Below are 14,867 nucleotides of genomic sequence, written 5' to 3'. Positions count from 1 at the left end.
GAGTGGGGGAGGGGCGAGGATGGCCTGTCATTTAAAGACCTGGAGTTCGGGTGGCTTCCGGCAGAGGGGTGGCACGGGGAAGGCTGCAGCCTGGGAGCCCAGGTGCTGGGGGCCAGGGCCTGGGTCTCGCCTCCACTGTCAGGGCTGTGACCCTGTGGCAGACTTGTGCCCATCTAATGGCATTTAGGAGGCATGGTCTCGGTGACGTTGCCCCCTGGAACAGGCAGGGTCTGAGAGGTAAGGGCTGGCCGCGTGGCTGGACCGCCTCACTCTGGGCCCCATGTCCCTTTCTCTTGAAGTGGAGGAGCACCAGCTGCTGAGCCTAAGGACACGTGAGGCCACCAGGTGCCCTGTGGCCGCCTTCCCACCCTGCCTGCTGGCCCAAGTTCACCATCCACACGCTGCCAGCCAGTGCCCGTGATCCTCCAACCCCTCCAAGACCCCAGGGCCTCCTGAGCTGCCCAGCCAGGACCAGGCCCAGACCCCCGCTGCTTGAGTCCAGGTGGGAAGCCAGGTTTCTCTCCTAAGTCCTGGAGCCATCCTGCCTGCTCAGCTGCCCAGGCCTCCAGGAGGAGCAGGGGGAGGCCTGGGCCCAGGAACTGGGCCAGGTCCGGGCCCTTCCTGCTTGGCACCTGAGGGTTCACCTTGGCAGGTGAGTGGCCACCCCACAGGAAGCGGCTTTGCCCTCAGGCCCGACCTGGGCGGAGGTGGTGGGGCTGCCCTGATGGCCTGGTCCCAGCTCTTGTCCTCCCCAGGGCCCGGCGTCTGGGCCTGCCTCCAGCCAGGGGCCGGTGCAGCACGTCTGAGTTGGTTGAGAAGACAGCGCCACCTCCTGGGCCTCCTGGAATAAGCAGAGAGGGCGGGCGGCGGCCCCTGTCCTCCCTCTCCCCCTCCCCTGCACATCCCCGCCACCTGCACCTCTCTCCCCAAGCCCGGGCCTCCCCTTCTTCTGCCCTTGCCTGGTTGGCACCACCAGAGTCCAGGGCCCGGCAGGAGCTGGGCTCCAGGGGGTGAGCAGCTGGCGGGGAGGCTGGCCGTGTCAGGGCCCAGGCGGCTGCTGGGGTGGCCGAGAGGTGAAGATGGGGAGAAGAGAGGGACGGGTGGGGGGGTGGGGGGGGACCCAGGAGGCGGCGCAGGGGCGAGGAGGCCCCACAGCACTGGGCCTTCAGCAGAAAGGAGGAAGGGCCAAGTTTGGTGCTGGGGGTAGTGGGAGGAGCTGTGGGGGCCCTTCCAAGAGTCCCCAGGAGGAGCAAGCCCAGGGAGGCCAGGGACAGGCCCTGAGAGTCACCGGGGGAGGAGGCCCCGCAGGAGAGGACACCAGAGGTGCCCTGGGGGATCCGACAGAGACAGGGACCCTCATAGCAGGGTGGGGGCAGTTATCGGGAGTGAGGAAGCCCAGGGCAATGTCTGCAGAGGTCCCAGTAGAACCTAGGGACCCACAAGGGTCCAGCCAGATGGTCCACTGCCCCATGGGGCCTGAGGCCTAGGGAGCACCCCAAGGCCTCTGGTAGAGTCGAGGTGGTCTGAGGTCACCCCCAGACAGAGGCACCACTCCCCTAGGGCCCATGTGCCCCAGCCCAGGGAGGCTGAGCTCCGGCGCCAGGAGCCCTGCCAACAGCTAGGACTCTGGGCAGTGGATCTTTCACTCCAGAAACTTCTACACAACAGAGCAGCCTCAGGGTGTGGCAGAAGGAACCGTCCAGCAGGAAGTACAGAGCCCTGGCCCAGATGTGCTGTGTCCCTCACCCTCTCTGTGCCCACTGTCCTAACCCAGACTGAAGACAGAGACCTGGATCGCACTGTTACTGACAGATCCCGGGCAACAAGTTCAGCAAGGGTCAGGGGGCTGGGCAGGCAGGCTGGGTAGGAGGAAGGAGCGGTCGCCCACAGAGGCCTGACCCCTGGCTAACAGCGCACGGTGGGCCCCTGACACACGTTCCTTTTCCTCCAGGAGCTGTCGAAGGCCCAGCCACAGGGCCCTGGCATCCCTGGGGTGGAGCAGGCTAGCTCTGCCATGAGGGAGAGACCCAGAGAGGTCCCGGCCTGGGACCCGTGGGAGAGCCGCAGGCAGCCCTAGGAACCCGAGAACCCAGGCAGGGGCGGGACCGTTGTCCCTTGCAAGACCCCTGAGAAGCCCTTGAACTCCGAAGGTCCCTGGACAGAGGTGTCCAGAGCTGCCGCCCAGTGTCCTCTCTCAGAGCCCACTGAAGGCTCTGACAAGGCCTGCGGGGCCTTGGCTTGTCCAGAGTCCCAGGCAGTCCTGACCGTATCAGCCCCCATTTCTCAAAGACACCAGTGGCTGTCCCCAGAGCAGAGGCCATCATGGGGTTTTAGCCCAGCCTGGGAGGTTGCTCCTCACTGGCCACCATGAGGGAAGAGGGTCCTATAGGCAAATGGCCCTGAAAGGTGACAGCCACCAGGGCTCAGGCCAAGATGGATGGGCCCAGACCATGGTGGGGAGCAGAGCATTGGAGTCCTCGGGTCTGAGGCAGTGGTAGAGGGACACTGCAGGGCAGCAGGGGGCCGGGTGGACAGGAGGACAGAGGACAGAGGGCCAGGCTAGTAATTGTCTGTGGCAAGTGGTGGTGGGACGCGTCACACGCGAGGTGCCCAGGGCCTGAGGTGCCCAGGGCCTGAGCTTGAGAGCAGGGGACCAGGCCTTGCCCCAGGGCTGCCCCCAGGCCCCACCCTGTAGGAAGCCAGATGCCTTCTGTGGGGCATCTCCTGTGTCCCGCCCCCCTGCGGGCACACTCATCCTGGGCCCTGGGGTGGGAGAGTGCCCTGCACGCCCGCCCTGTGGGCACCTGGCTGCGGCAGGCCCAGGAGCAGAGGNNGGTGCCCACGGCGCAGCGCTGGGCGGGGCACTAGGGGGGGCTGAGAGGCCCTCAAGGTGGGCACTGGGCGCCCAAGGGTAGGAACAGATGTCCAGTTCTGCCATGTCTGCTTTCCAGAAAGCCCTGGCTGCTGCGGAGTCCTGCTCCCCAGCCTGGCCTCGGGACTGGACGGAGCCTGGCACTTAAACATGAAGCCGACCCAGTCCTACTGACACGTGGCCAAGAGCCAGGCAGGGCCTCCCCAAAGATCCTGGCCAGCAGTGAGCTGGGGGCAGGAGGCTCTGGGCCTCAGCTTGGCCAAGGCGGGCAGACAGACCACAGCCAGGGCCACACTCAGTCCTGGGTTCACAAGCCCACGGGGACTCCAGTCCTTCCAGGGCTGGGTTAAACATCCTTCTGTCCCCACGCCACATTAGTTAGGCCACCAACCCCTCAGGGCATCACCAGCCCTGGCCTCTGTCCCTGCCTCCTGAGGGCTGCGGAGCTCCGGACCCCTCTGTGCTCTCTGGGTGGAGTGGGCCTGAAGGTCTGCTCTCCACTGTTGCCCGGGGCACAGCGGCTCCCGACTTCACCACCAGGTGGCGCCTGGCACCAGGGGAAACGTGGCAGGTGGCAAAGGGATGGCTGGGTGGGGAGGCCCGGTGGCTCCGAAGTCCCCTGGCCCAGCAGCATCCATCAAGAGTGAGGAGTTGAGGGGCTGGGGCTGGGGCTGGGGTAGAACACTCCCCTCACACGTGTGAGACCCTGGGTTCCATCCCCAGCACCACATAAAAATAAATAAGTGAAATAAAAGTTAAAAAAAAGGAAAAGGAAAGGAGTGAGGCTGTGAGCTGGCACACCCCTGAGACAGGAGGATGGCAGGTTCAAGAGCAGCCGGACAACCCAGTGAAATCCATCGCACCATAAGTAGAAAGGACGGGTGAAGCCCCCTTGCTCAACCCCAGGATCAGTGGAAAGGGGGGACCAGCACGGACCGCCCAGCCACCCCGGAGCAGGGGTCCCGTGCCCCTCCACCTGCGGCACCCCTGGGGTGTGCCACGCTCTGTTCCTGAGGTGACCAGGGCTGAAGGGAAGACATCAGGGTCCATCCCGAGAACACGGCCGTCCCCAGCCCTCCCCATAGGCTGGGTCAGACCCACACCAACCTGACTTGCTCCTGCAGTGGCCCTGGGCCACGGTGGCCACTGCTCCTCCCAGGCTCCGGGTCTCCATCTGTAGAACAGATGACCTCACCTCTATCCTGGGTGAGTGTGGCCCGTCCACCCGCCTCCAGCCACACCTCCCTCCCTGTCTCCTGCCTCCTCTCCACGCCAGCTCCTACAGACTGGGTGACCCAAGGGGCCGCCCTGAAAAGGGGAGGGGCTGCCCCATACCTGGCCACAGAGGCTGTGGCCCGAGGTCATACCCCGCAGGAGATGAGATGGGAGGGAAGGGGCAGAAGGAGAGCCCTGCTCCCCATGGCTCAAGGGGGGCCGGGGCGGGTGGTCTCACGGTCTCACCGGCCACAAGGAGAATCTGTCCAGCCAGATGAGGGCCGTTTGGGTATCCCTGTGCTCCAGATGAGGACACGAGACCCCGAGATCCATGCCAAGGCCTGAGTCACCCAGCAATGTGCCCCAGAGCAGGGCCTTCCCTGCTCCCCTCTGCTGGTGAGCCTGGCCACAGTAGTGGTGGGCAGTCAGGGTGGGTGGTGGTTGGAACCAGCTTGATCACCCGGGTGACACTGGGTGAATAATGGACCTCCCAGGGCCTCAGGGAGACCTGCCCCCAGGGGGTCGCCCAGCCATAGGAGGCTCCGAGCATTCTGGGCTCACGAGGATGGACTCGAGGCGGGCAAGGGCAGCAGGGGGGCTTGGCTGTGCTGGGCAGGCAGGAGGCACGGAAAGCCATGGAGCCAGGGCTCACCCCACCGGGCCATCCTTGCCCAGCGAGATTGCCTCATGGGCAGGGAGCAAGGGCGGCTGCTGGCCTGATCCCTGGGAAACAAGGTAGGCATGTAGGCACAGGTTGGACACAGAGGCCAGGCCCGGTGGCCTGGGCCACTCCAAAGACCCTGACATCCAGGGCAGAGTCCCAGCCAGGGCACCTGGTCAGGGGGACAATGGGCAAGGCCACCTCACTGGCCCGGGCAAGGTCATGCTGAAGAGGTCAAGGCCAGAGCCACTGCTGCCCCACCCAGCACAGGACCTGTCCCTATGCAGGGTCTGCTGCTCAGAGAGATCAACCTGCTAGGAATGGAGAGGCCAGACTCCCACTCAGCCTCAGCTTGCTCCCCCCAGCCCCAAGGCAGCCTCTCTTCAGCCCTCCACCTGGCCCCAGAAGACCCCCTGCACCCCCCGAGCACAGGCGTCTGGCCTGCACTCATACTGGGTCCTTCTGTTGCCCCTTCTCTGGTGACCCCTCCTAAGCCTTCTGTCTCAGCCTCCACCCCCAGCCTCCATGAATCACTAGCCACCTGCCTGTTCTGGCCTCCTCCAGGCCCAGAGGCCCAACCTCTCATCCTTCTTCCTGGCCCTCAACTCTCCCTCTGCCACCACACTGTACCCAGATGTCCCCGAGTCCTGGCATGTGGGCAGAGAAGGAGCAAACCACAGAGAGAGGCATGTCTGCAGGCCGTGAGTACAGCCCAGAAGCACGCCCTGGCCACCACCCAGGACAAGGGTCATGGACACTTTCTATTGCCTCTCAGAACTGCGACACCGGCCACGCAAGGGGTCAGACTCAAGACTCCTATTTGGACAGACAGTGAACTTGGTGACCACTAGGAGACCAATGCTATTGTGTCTCATGCTCAGCACCTGCTAGAACAGAGCTGACCCAAGTGGGCACCTGTCAGAAAAATGAGGTGTTTCTGGGTCTGGGCTTTGAAGGATGAATGGGAGTCCTCCCTCCAACCCTGGCCCATCCCTCCCCTCCCCTCCCCATTCAGTGTGAGCCTGAGCCTCTTGCCATTGCTGCACCCACCATTCCCCAAGATGGGCTCAGAGTCACCCTGCCAGGACCCCGCCCCTCCTCCTGACCCCAGCCCCATCCTCCAAGCACTCCTTACAGTTGGGCAGCCTCTTGAGATCAGGCCTGGGCCAGGCCACCCAGGTGGATGGGACTGGGCTCAGGGCAGGTGTTGGCACTCCCAGCCACAGGAGTGCCACAGCCTCTGGCAATGACCTGAGACTTCCTATGGCCACCCATGGGTCCCCATGCCCAGCCCAGCCCACCCCTCTGACTAGGTGGGGGTGCTGACCATGGGCCTGGACAGCTGTGCACGGGGGCAGCTCCCCCCTGCCGTCCGCACTGCTTCCCAGGGGCAGCAACAGGGTGGAGTGAGGGGGCAGGTGTGCACTCCGGAGACCCAGAGGGCTGCACCATGGAGCTTGGGGGCCACGGGCACAGCAGGGGTGAGTATCAGATCACCCGGCCCAGCCCCCAGGAGCCCCATGCTGCTGGGTCCCACTACCACACAGTGTCCAGGTGCTCAGCCTCCCTCACAAGTACCTGCAGCTGGACTGGGCTCCGTCATCTGACCTGAGCCACCACCTGAGTCTAGAGGTCAGCAGGCCCCCCCCCAGGTGTCCCCAGGAAGTCCCCCACCCTCTCTGGGCCACATGCTGTGGAATGCTATTAGAGTTTGACAAAGCTTGACATTCTGGCTAGTAAGGACAGTCCCCAGGGCCCTGAGTTCCCCGGCCTTTGCACCCCTTGTCCCATGTAGCAGGGGTCAGCCTATCCTGGAGTCAGTTGGACCAGATGGGGCCCTTTTGGACCGCTAAGGCCAGTGTTGGTGCCATGCTTAGTGGGCGAGGGCAGGGGCTGGGGAAGCCAAGGCCGAGGAGGGAAGTGCCCGTGAGGGTAAGTGGCAGCCAGCTCCTTGTCCGTGCCCCGTCCCCAGTGCTTGCTCATCCACGCCAAGCCTGTGCTGGCCAAGGGTCTCAGGTGCTGCTGCTGAGGGGCACCTGGGCACCCGCTGTGGCAGGAGGGGAGGGGTGCAGGGGGACCCCGCCTCATGGGGCTGCTGTTCCTGGGCCGAGGCAGAGACGTGGGCTGGCCCAGGGCCCACCTCAGCCAGCCAGCTCCAGGGACAGCTGGGCTGCCCTACTGTGACAGGGGCCTGGGAATGCAGGGGACCTGGCCAGGCCATGAGGCCTTGGAGTGCAGAGAGCTCCGAAGGCTGGCAACCTTCCCCAGGGCAGCAGTGGGGGAGGGGCTGGGAGCAGCCACTGCCTCCTGCTCCATGGCCCCTGCCCTGCTGGGACCCCTCTGGGGCCAGCCTGGGACCTCCCTGCTCGGGTTTCTGGGCCCCTCCTGCAGGCCCAGTTTTGACGGAGCCTCTACAAACCCTCCTGCTTATCCAAGCCCACGCCACTTCTGTTGTCCCCTTTCCCCCAGGAAAGAGGCTGGTGCCATCAAACCAAGGTCAAACAGGGCAAGTGACAGAGTTGGCCGTGGACGCTCCCACGGGACACAGCCACACTCTCCAGCATCCACCACAGCCCCTGTGCTGGGGGACAGCTCCACATGTCTCGGATGGAGAAGCTGAGGCCCGAGGGGAGAAGCAGTCCCCAAGTCACACCCTGAGCCTGAGCAATAACAGCCTCGCGCCTGGGGACTCCAGGGCAGCGTCCCGACTGCACCCCAGACACACCTCCCCGCAGTGAGGGGGCGTCCAGGGGCCCGGAGGGACCACGGAGTAAAGGCAGACGTGGGAAGACGCAAGGGCTGGGTGGGTGCCCTCGCCACTGGGCAGGGAGGGCTTCCTGGAGGAGGGGTGTCTTCAGGGCTCTGTAGGGTGCAGGGCTAGGAGAAGCACGCACAGTCCCCCTGGGGCAGGGGCTGCTGGCAGGCTCAGAGCCCGAGGCCAGAGTATGTGGGCAAACCCCAGAGGGTCCTGGGCTCCCTGGGTCCCCGAGAGGAGCCATGGAGGATTTCAGCATGGTGCCGAGACCAGACACGTGTGTAGACGTCCCTCTGGCTCAGGAGCTGGGACCGAGAGCGGGGACAGGGGTGGGCCCGGCCTGGAGGGTGGAGGAGGGCAGGGGCTTTGGGAGAGCTCCTGCAGCGAGGCGGGGGGACTCTGGAGGCCCCCGTAGCACTCGGCACATCTCCAGTGACAGGTGAGGGGTGTTAGCTGGACTCAGGGCTGCTCCCCCTTCCCACAGTGTCCCTGTCACAGGGCTGGTGTTGCCGGGGCCTCTGGCCCCCATTCCCAGTTCCTCTGCCCTCCGAGGCCTGACCCACGGCTCTCCCGCAGGGCATGGAAGCTGGGCAGACTGGGCTCTGGAGGCGTCCAGCCCTCCAGCCCAACCCCAGACACCCAGCACAAGGACGGCCAGCAACATGGGCTCCTGGGAGACAGGACCGGTTGTGGACTAACGCCGCGCCTGAGGGGGCAGGGCAGGGGCCACTTCTGCCAGGGACAGGGACGCCCTTGCCAGTACTCTGGGCCACCCGGCTGCAGAGGCAGGAGTGTGTGCTCCAGACTCAGGGAGCAGCATGTGCCATGGAGGAGGTGGGTGGGCTGGAGCGCGAGCTCTGCACCCAGGGGGAGCCCCGGGAGGAGGGAAGAGACTCCAGGGGGGTGGGGTGGAGGCAGCTGAGGCTGGGGAGGGGCTCGGGCCAAGAGCACAGGCAGGGGCAGAGCCAGCAGGCCAGTGTTTGGGACCTTCCTGGAGACCTGCTGAGGCCCAGCCTCTTTCCAGGAGCGCAGGGTGACAGCAGCCAGCCTCCCAGGAGAAGACACGTCCCTGCACTCAGGAAATGCAGGAGGGGAAGGGCAGTGGGGCAGGATTTGAGGACCCAGAGGCTTCTAGGAGTTCAGCAGGAGTGTGGCTTTTGGAGACAAGGCTGCGGACTGCCCCCAGATTCAGCTGGTGGTGGGCAGTGGCATGGCCAGGACAGAGACCCGGGCTGGACAGCTGGGTCAGCCTCTGGGTTCCCAGCTTGCTTTAGCACCCATACTGCTGCACCCGGCAGGATACGGGTCCCAGGCACTGCCCCTGCTGGGGCAGCCTGTCCTCAGCGCTGGCCTCTTGGTCAGCAGGCCACATGTGAAGCCGCATGCTGGACCCAGCGTTCCCCACCCCACAGAGGGGGCTCTCGTCTGTCACCCTCTGGCCAGATTCAGTTGGAAATTCATCTTGTAGTTGATCCTTCCTGGGCAGTTCATGATAATAGCCACCATGTGACCACATGGGGGGGGGGGCAGGGGGCCCTTGGGCGCTGGGGATGCTGGAGCTCCTGAGACAGAGAGATGGGCAGGAGAAGCTGGGCCTTGACAGCCCGAGTGACACGGTCACCCCGAGTGCATGCTAGTCTGGCCCAGTCAGAGGCCGTTAGCCAAGTGCTAGCTGCTGGCCCTTGGCCTCCAGCACTGGCCAACGCCTCTTCTTGGTGGTCTGGGGCCCCTCAGGAGCAGGGCAGTAGCAGGAAGTGGGGTGTTGTGGGCAGATTGTCAGGACACAGCCATCCGAGTCACTAGGCAAAAGGGCCTCCTTGCTCAGCATCTGTGTGACGTGGCCCCAAGAGTCCAAAGATCAGGCCAAGGTCATGCTGTACTCAGGGCACCCAGGGCTGGAAGCCAGGGCTCCCAACCTCCACACTGAACCTTTGCTGGACAGGGCGTCCAGCAAGGGGGTGTACCTGAGGTCAGGTCTCCTCCTGTCCTTGGAGAAGCCAGCCCTGGGCTATGTTGGCCATGGGATCTGTGGGTCTGGTGGCATTTGGAGCCCTGGCAAAGTGACCTGCACTCCGTAGAGTTGGAGCAGAAGCCCGAGGACACTCTCAGCTCTTCAGGGCGGGCAGGGCTGGGGCACAGGTGGTGGGCGTGCTGTGGGGGTCTTCCCCAGGGAAGGATTGCCTGGCGACCAGGGAGGGGCGACTGCAGGCCACCCTCTCAGGCCCCCTGCCCCACAGACAGAAGGCCACCACAGTCAGGTCACATGGCCCTCAGGGGTCAGCCCATGGTGCCGAGGAGGACTACGGGGACATCAGGACCAGGTCTGTTCACGGAGGAGCGCCTGGTGAGGCTGGCAGCACCAGCGTGGTTCCTAACCCTGCCCCTCTCAGGGCCCAAAGCCCTGGCCTCTTCAGCCCAGACTTCCAGCCACATCTTCCCTCCAGGGCAAAGGTCCTGAGCCCACTCTGGAGCTCAAGCCAGAGTCCTGTCATCCTGGCTCCTCCCCCGGCTCTCCCTCACCCCATCCAGTCCTCCCCCGGCCCTGATGGGTGTGGCCAGCAGCCTTTCAGAGCTGCCTGGGGGCGAGCCTACGTGTCAGGGTGCAGAATTTAAGCCACCCAGAGCACAGGGCATCCCGGGGCCAGCAGTGCACCAGGACGTGAGGCCTTACCCTGCAGCCCCTTGAAGCCCCGGGAACATTTCAGGCCGCACCAGGGAGAGGGGGGTCTGTGTGGGGAGCAGTGGTGCCCCAGGGAGGAGGTGAGGATGGGGAGGTGATGGGGTGGAGGCCTCTCCCACGCCACTGGCTGCAGCTGGCTGAGGCGGAAAGCAGGAGGGGCCAGGCTGAGAGAGTACTGGGGGCTCCGCTGAGGCCCCAGCAGGCAGCTCAGGAGGAAGGCCTGCCAGGAGACAGCCCGGGAGGTGCTGGGGACAGCCCGGGAGAGTGGGCAGGCCAGGAGGGGGGAGGACAGAGGTCAAGACCTGAGCAGAGACAGGGAAATCCAGCTTGGCAGCTCAGAGCCAGGAGCAGGAGGGCCGGACCTCAGGCGTGGGGAGGAGACGGGAAACCCCAAGGCTCTCAGGTGTAGATGACCTGGGGCAGGTGGATGTCCCCAGGAAGGCCCTGCCTGGGGGACTGCCCACACCACCTGCCCCAGCCTGCTCCCAGAAGCTACTGGATTCCCAGGCAGACCCATTGGCCTGGTGACAGGGCTCAGATCAGGAAGGAAAAAAAAATCTTTGTGCCCCTTTCCCACAGGCCATTACAATTCTATCTTTGTTCCCGGATGAAGCCAATCGTGGAGAAATGGATGCTGTCGGAATTACTGCCGAGCCTTAAAAAGGAGGTCTCTGGGCCTCCAGGAAGGGCACTGGGAACAAGCCCAGTGCCCATCGAGGCTGGTCAGCAGGGAAAGAGCCCTTCAGGGCACAAGCAGGGGCAGGCTGCCCTCGGCACCCTCCCTGGGCAGGGGAAAATTCTGTAGCAACTCACTGGGACACAGAGACTTACAAGGACACGGCAGCTGGCTCTTGGAATGGCTTGAAACCAAGAGACACAGGCAAGATGCCCTTGAGCCAGGGAAGTTAGGAAACAGGCCGCAGAGAAGGTCAGAGGTGCTGGCAGCATGGTCTGCAGAGGCTCCCTGGCCCCACTGACCCTGGCTCTGCTGAGTTCAAGGTCTCAGGGCCTTCCCGGTCCTCAGCAGACGGTGGGTCAGCGGAGGCAGGCCAAGGCCCAGGACAGCTGTTCCTCCTACCTTTGTCTTTGCACCTGATGCCCACGGTCTCAATCCCTGAGAGTGAACAGAACCTCACGTGTGTGCACACAGACAAACACGCACGCCCACACACGCAGCACACACACAACAAATACGCACTCACAGGCCCACATGAGCACATACACGTACACCCCTAGGTGGCAGGAGCCCTGAGCTGAGAGTCAGGAGCACCTGGGTGGCACTGGGTGGCTCTCCCGCCCTCGTGTCCCCTGTGGGGTCTTGGGCCTGTGCCAGCTCTGCTGCAGTTCTGAGGTCCAGGGGAGTGCACGGGGCGGGGCCTCCCCAGCTGCCTTCCTGGGCCAAGGGCAGGCTGTGCCCACCCGCAGCAGAGGTGAGAAGGAAGGCTCAAGGTCACACAGCCTGCTGGGGCCAGCACTCTTGTCCTGGCTTTGAAATAAGTGCCCCTTCGCTCTACAGCAGGGGAATCTGAGACTTGGAGCAGCCAGGTGGGGAACTTGGGTCCTGTCGCTGTGACGCCCCTCACTGGGGAGGACTCACGCTAACAGAAGCTCCAGTCCTTCCTGCTATAACCCGTGGAATCCACAAGACCCCCTCTGGCTGGTGGCACCGGCCTGCTCGGGCCTCTGCCCTGCCCTTCCACCCCTGGCTCTCCCTGGTGCCTAGCATGTTTCCTGCCTGTGTCTGGGATCAACCCTGGACTCAGGAAGGGGCAGTGGACAGATGGACTGCTGTTCTGCCTGCAGTCTAAGTGCTCAGTCCTTCCTCACTGGCACAGGCTGGCCCCAGGGAGGCTCCAGAACCGCAGCCCACAGCCCGGGCGTCTGGGGTAGGTGCTGTGTGGTCAGCAAGGGAGCCCCCGCCCCACCCCTGGCCAGCTTGGCCTCCGGCACAATGGCTGGTGGACAGAACAGCTCCCTGGGGCTGGCTTCTGTGCCACAGCCCCCAGATCCTCCCAAGGTCCTCAGGAGAAGGGGGTCTCCAACAGGCCCAGGGCACAACTAGCCCTCCCCTGCCCCACCCCAGGGCAGCACGTCTACCATTCCGAAGCAGGCCGGGCAGCCCAGGCCGGGTGGGTGCTAGGGCAGCCTGGCAGCTTGTCAAGACCTTGTCCCTGGGCTGCAAGGGCAAAGGCCCCCACCCAGCCCCCGCACAGCCAGCACAGCAGCCCTTGGGGCCTCAGAAAACTTCCCACCTGTCACTCCACCAAACTCCTCCCCTTCCTCCTCTCCTCCTCTCCCTCCTCTCCTTCCTTTCCCTCCTCCTCCTCCAGCACACTCTCCCTGCGGCTCCCACCCTGATGGCAGCACGGACACACTGTACCCACACTCCCTAGGGCCAGCCCCGCCGAGGACCTGCAGATACTTCACCTGCCCAGCCTCTGACCACTGGTGAGCTAGGCCTTTCCTTGTCTCCTCTACACCCCTGGGGACACCGAGGCTCGGGGCTGTGAGAGGAGCCCCCATCGCTGCAGCCCATGGCGGTCATCCGCCCTGGGTGCCACCCTCCTGATCATGGTGGCTGGCAGAATAATGGTCCCAAGGTGTCAACGTCCTCGTCCCCAGAACCTGCGAACAAATCACCTCACATGGCAGAAGAACCTTACAGAGGTGACCAGGTCAAGAATCCTGAGAATACCTGGTGACCTCAGTGGGTCCAGTGGAATCCCCAGGGTCCTTCAAGAGGAAGGAGGTCAGAGACAGAGAGAGACCTGAAGGCACTGCCAGTTTCAAAGTGAAAGAAGGAGTCGCAGGTCAAGGGACAGGGGCCTCTGGAGGCCAGGAAGTGGAGGAAGTCACTCTTCCCTGGAGCCCTGGGAAGGGCTCTGTGTCCCATGGTGATGGGAACTCACCTCAGGGCACTTGTGAAGGCAAGTGAGAGAAGGCCATGGAGCAGCCTGTAGGGGGACAACAGGCATGGCCCTACCCACCGAGCGTCCGTCACGGGCATTCCTGGCACCCTCTCTGCTGGGCAGCCCCTTTGTGCCTTCCTCAGGGAATGGCCATGTGGCACCTCTTTCCATTGTGTCTTCTGACCAGGGACAGGGCTGCTTTCCTGGTTTGACCCTGGCCTGAACACACTGACCTCAAACGTGCTCCCAGAAGCCCAGGGGAGAATAGATGTGGGTTTTGCAACTGAGAATACTCTGCCTACCCTTGAATTGTGCCCTTCCAGAAGGTGACTTGTATGATCTGTGAAGTACACTGCACAAAAGCAGGAAAAGAAAAGAAACATCCTCCTGTTGGATTTTGGAGAAGTTTTGACAAGTTCCCACAATAACCTCTAGTCACTACATCCCCTCCCTCAGGCCGGAGGAACAGCCGTGGCAAAGCACGGGACCCTCCTGGGCATTAGGTCAATTGATTTCCTCGATGTCAATAAAAGTAGCCCGGCAGCAGGTTGAACGCAGAAGCAGACGTGAGCATCCAGCTACTGCTCCCTATTAGGCCAAACATGCAGGAGAGCTTCAAAAATGTTCTGCTTTGAAAAACACGATCATTTTCATTAGGATATCATTTATGACATCTATTATTTATGACATCTGAATGGCTTCCTGTTATTTTATATGAATGATTAAATATTAAAGGATTTTCCTAGTTTTCATTTCTAATTCTATCAATCTCGACAAAAGCCAAGATAAACACATTTTGGAGTTCTCAACACTTTCCAAGAGTGAAAGTGTTGTGAAGGCAAAAGGTCTGAGCATCGCTGTCCTGTATAATCTCTGTAAAATGTTCACACCAGAAAGTCAGCCAGGACACACTATCTGAACTACAGACCCGATTTCACCCAGTGTCCCCAAACCTCCCTCCAGCAAATCCAAGCTCTGCGTGGGATATGGGGAGTTAGTGTTCAATGGGTCCAGAATCTCAGTTTGGGATGATGGAGAAAGTTCTGGAAGCAAATGACAGTGATGGTCATACAATATTGTAAGAGCATGTGATGCCACAGAACTGTGCCTTTCAACAGTAAATGTCAGTCAAGTTCTATGCATACCTTGCTACAGGAAAACGCGTAGAAGATAAAGTGTGTCTAAATGTCGAGTGGGTTGCATGCACCCTGATAAGAACAAGCAAACCCAGGGTATGTGTGATCTCCTCACCATAAATGCTATTGCAGTGTAAAGTAGCTGTGTGCTATTTCACTAGCAAAAAGTTTCTACACAAAACAAGCTGGGTGTTGCTAAATTTGAACGTGTAGGATGTAAAATTCTAAGGGAAAAAAAATCTCCGAGGATGGGGTGCTTTCGTGTCTGCGTGCATGGGCACAGGCGTGCTGGGTGCAGGCCGGCTGCAGCAAAATAACCGAGGGGGGGGGGGGTTGACGAACAACTTGTGTAGATTGATGCAGCAGGAGAGGGAGCCCTTTATTGCAGGACAGGAGCAGTATTTACACATTCCACACAGCTTATCTAATTAGCATAAACTACATACAGCAGTCAACCAATAAGGAATCTCCACACTTAATGGCTGGCTTTTGTTACTTCTCAAACCCCTCCCTCTGGCATTTTGCCAGGCACCATCCAGACTTGTTTACGAACTCTAACATTCCCCTGGCAAAATGCCAGGTGGTATTTTGACTTGTTTACAGACTCTAACATTTCCCCCTTTTGTTTAATTTAAATAA

The 14,867-nt window shown here is 62.1% G+C and overlaps 1 long non-coding RNA gene across 2 annotated transcripts in view; it reads right to left on the bottom strand.

Annotated features, from left to right (window-relative positions):
• The window catches only part of LOC125616790, a 6,282-nt gene extending 575 nt beyond the window's left edge, over window positions 1-5,707 (bottom strand). The window contains exons 1-2 of one of the 2 annotated variants that reach the window (XR_007347540.1): window positions 3,980-5,707; window positions 645-841 (exon numbers count right to left, since the gene is read on the bottom strand). This is a non-coding gene — a long non-coding RNA (uncharacterized LOC125616790). The remainder of the gene's footprint in view (window positions 1-644; window positions 842-3,979) is intronic. The other variant, XR_007347541.1, reaches the window with a different exon arrangement.
• Between the last annotated feature and the right edge of the window lie 9,160 nt (window positions 5,708-14,867).

The sequence above is a fragment of the Marmota marmota genome, unplaced genomic scaffold (genome assembly GCF_001458135.2).
Source record: "Marmota marmota marmota unplaced genomic scaffold, marMar, whole genome shotgun sequence".
NCBI classification, from domain to species: domain Eukaryota; kingdom Metazoa; phylum Chordata; class Mammalia; order Rodentia; family Sciuridae; genus Marmota; species Marmota marmota.
This window is presented reverse-complemented; position numbering and strand designations above follow the sequence as displayed.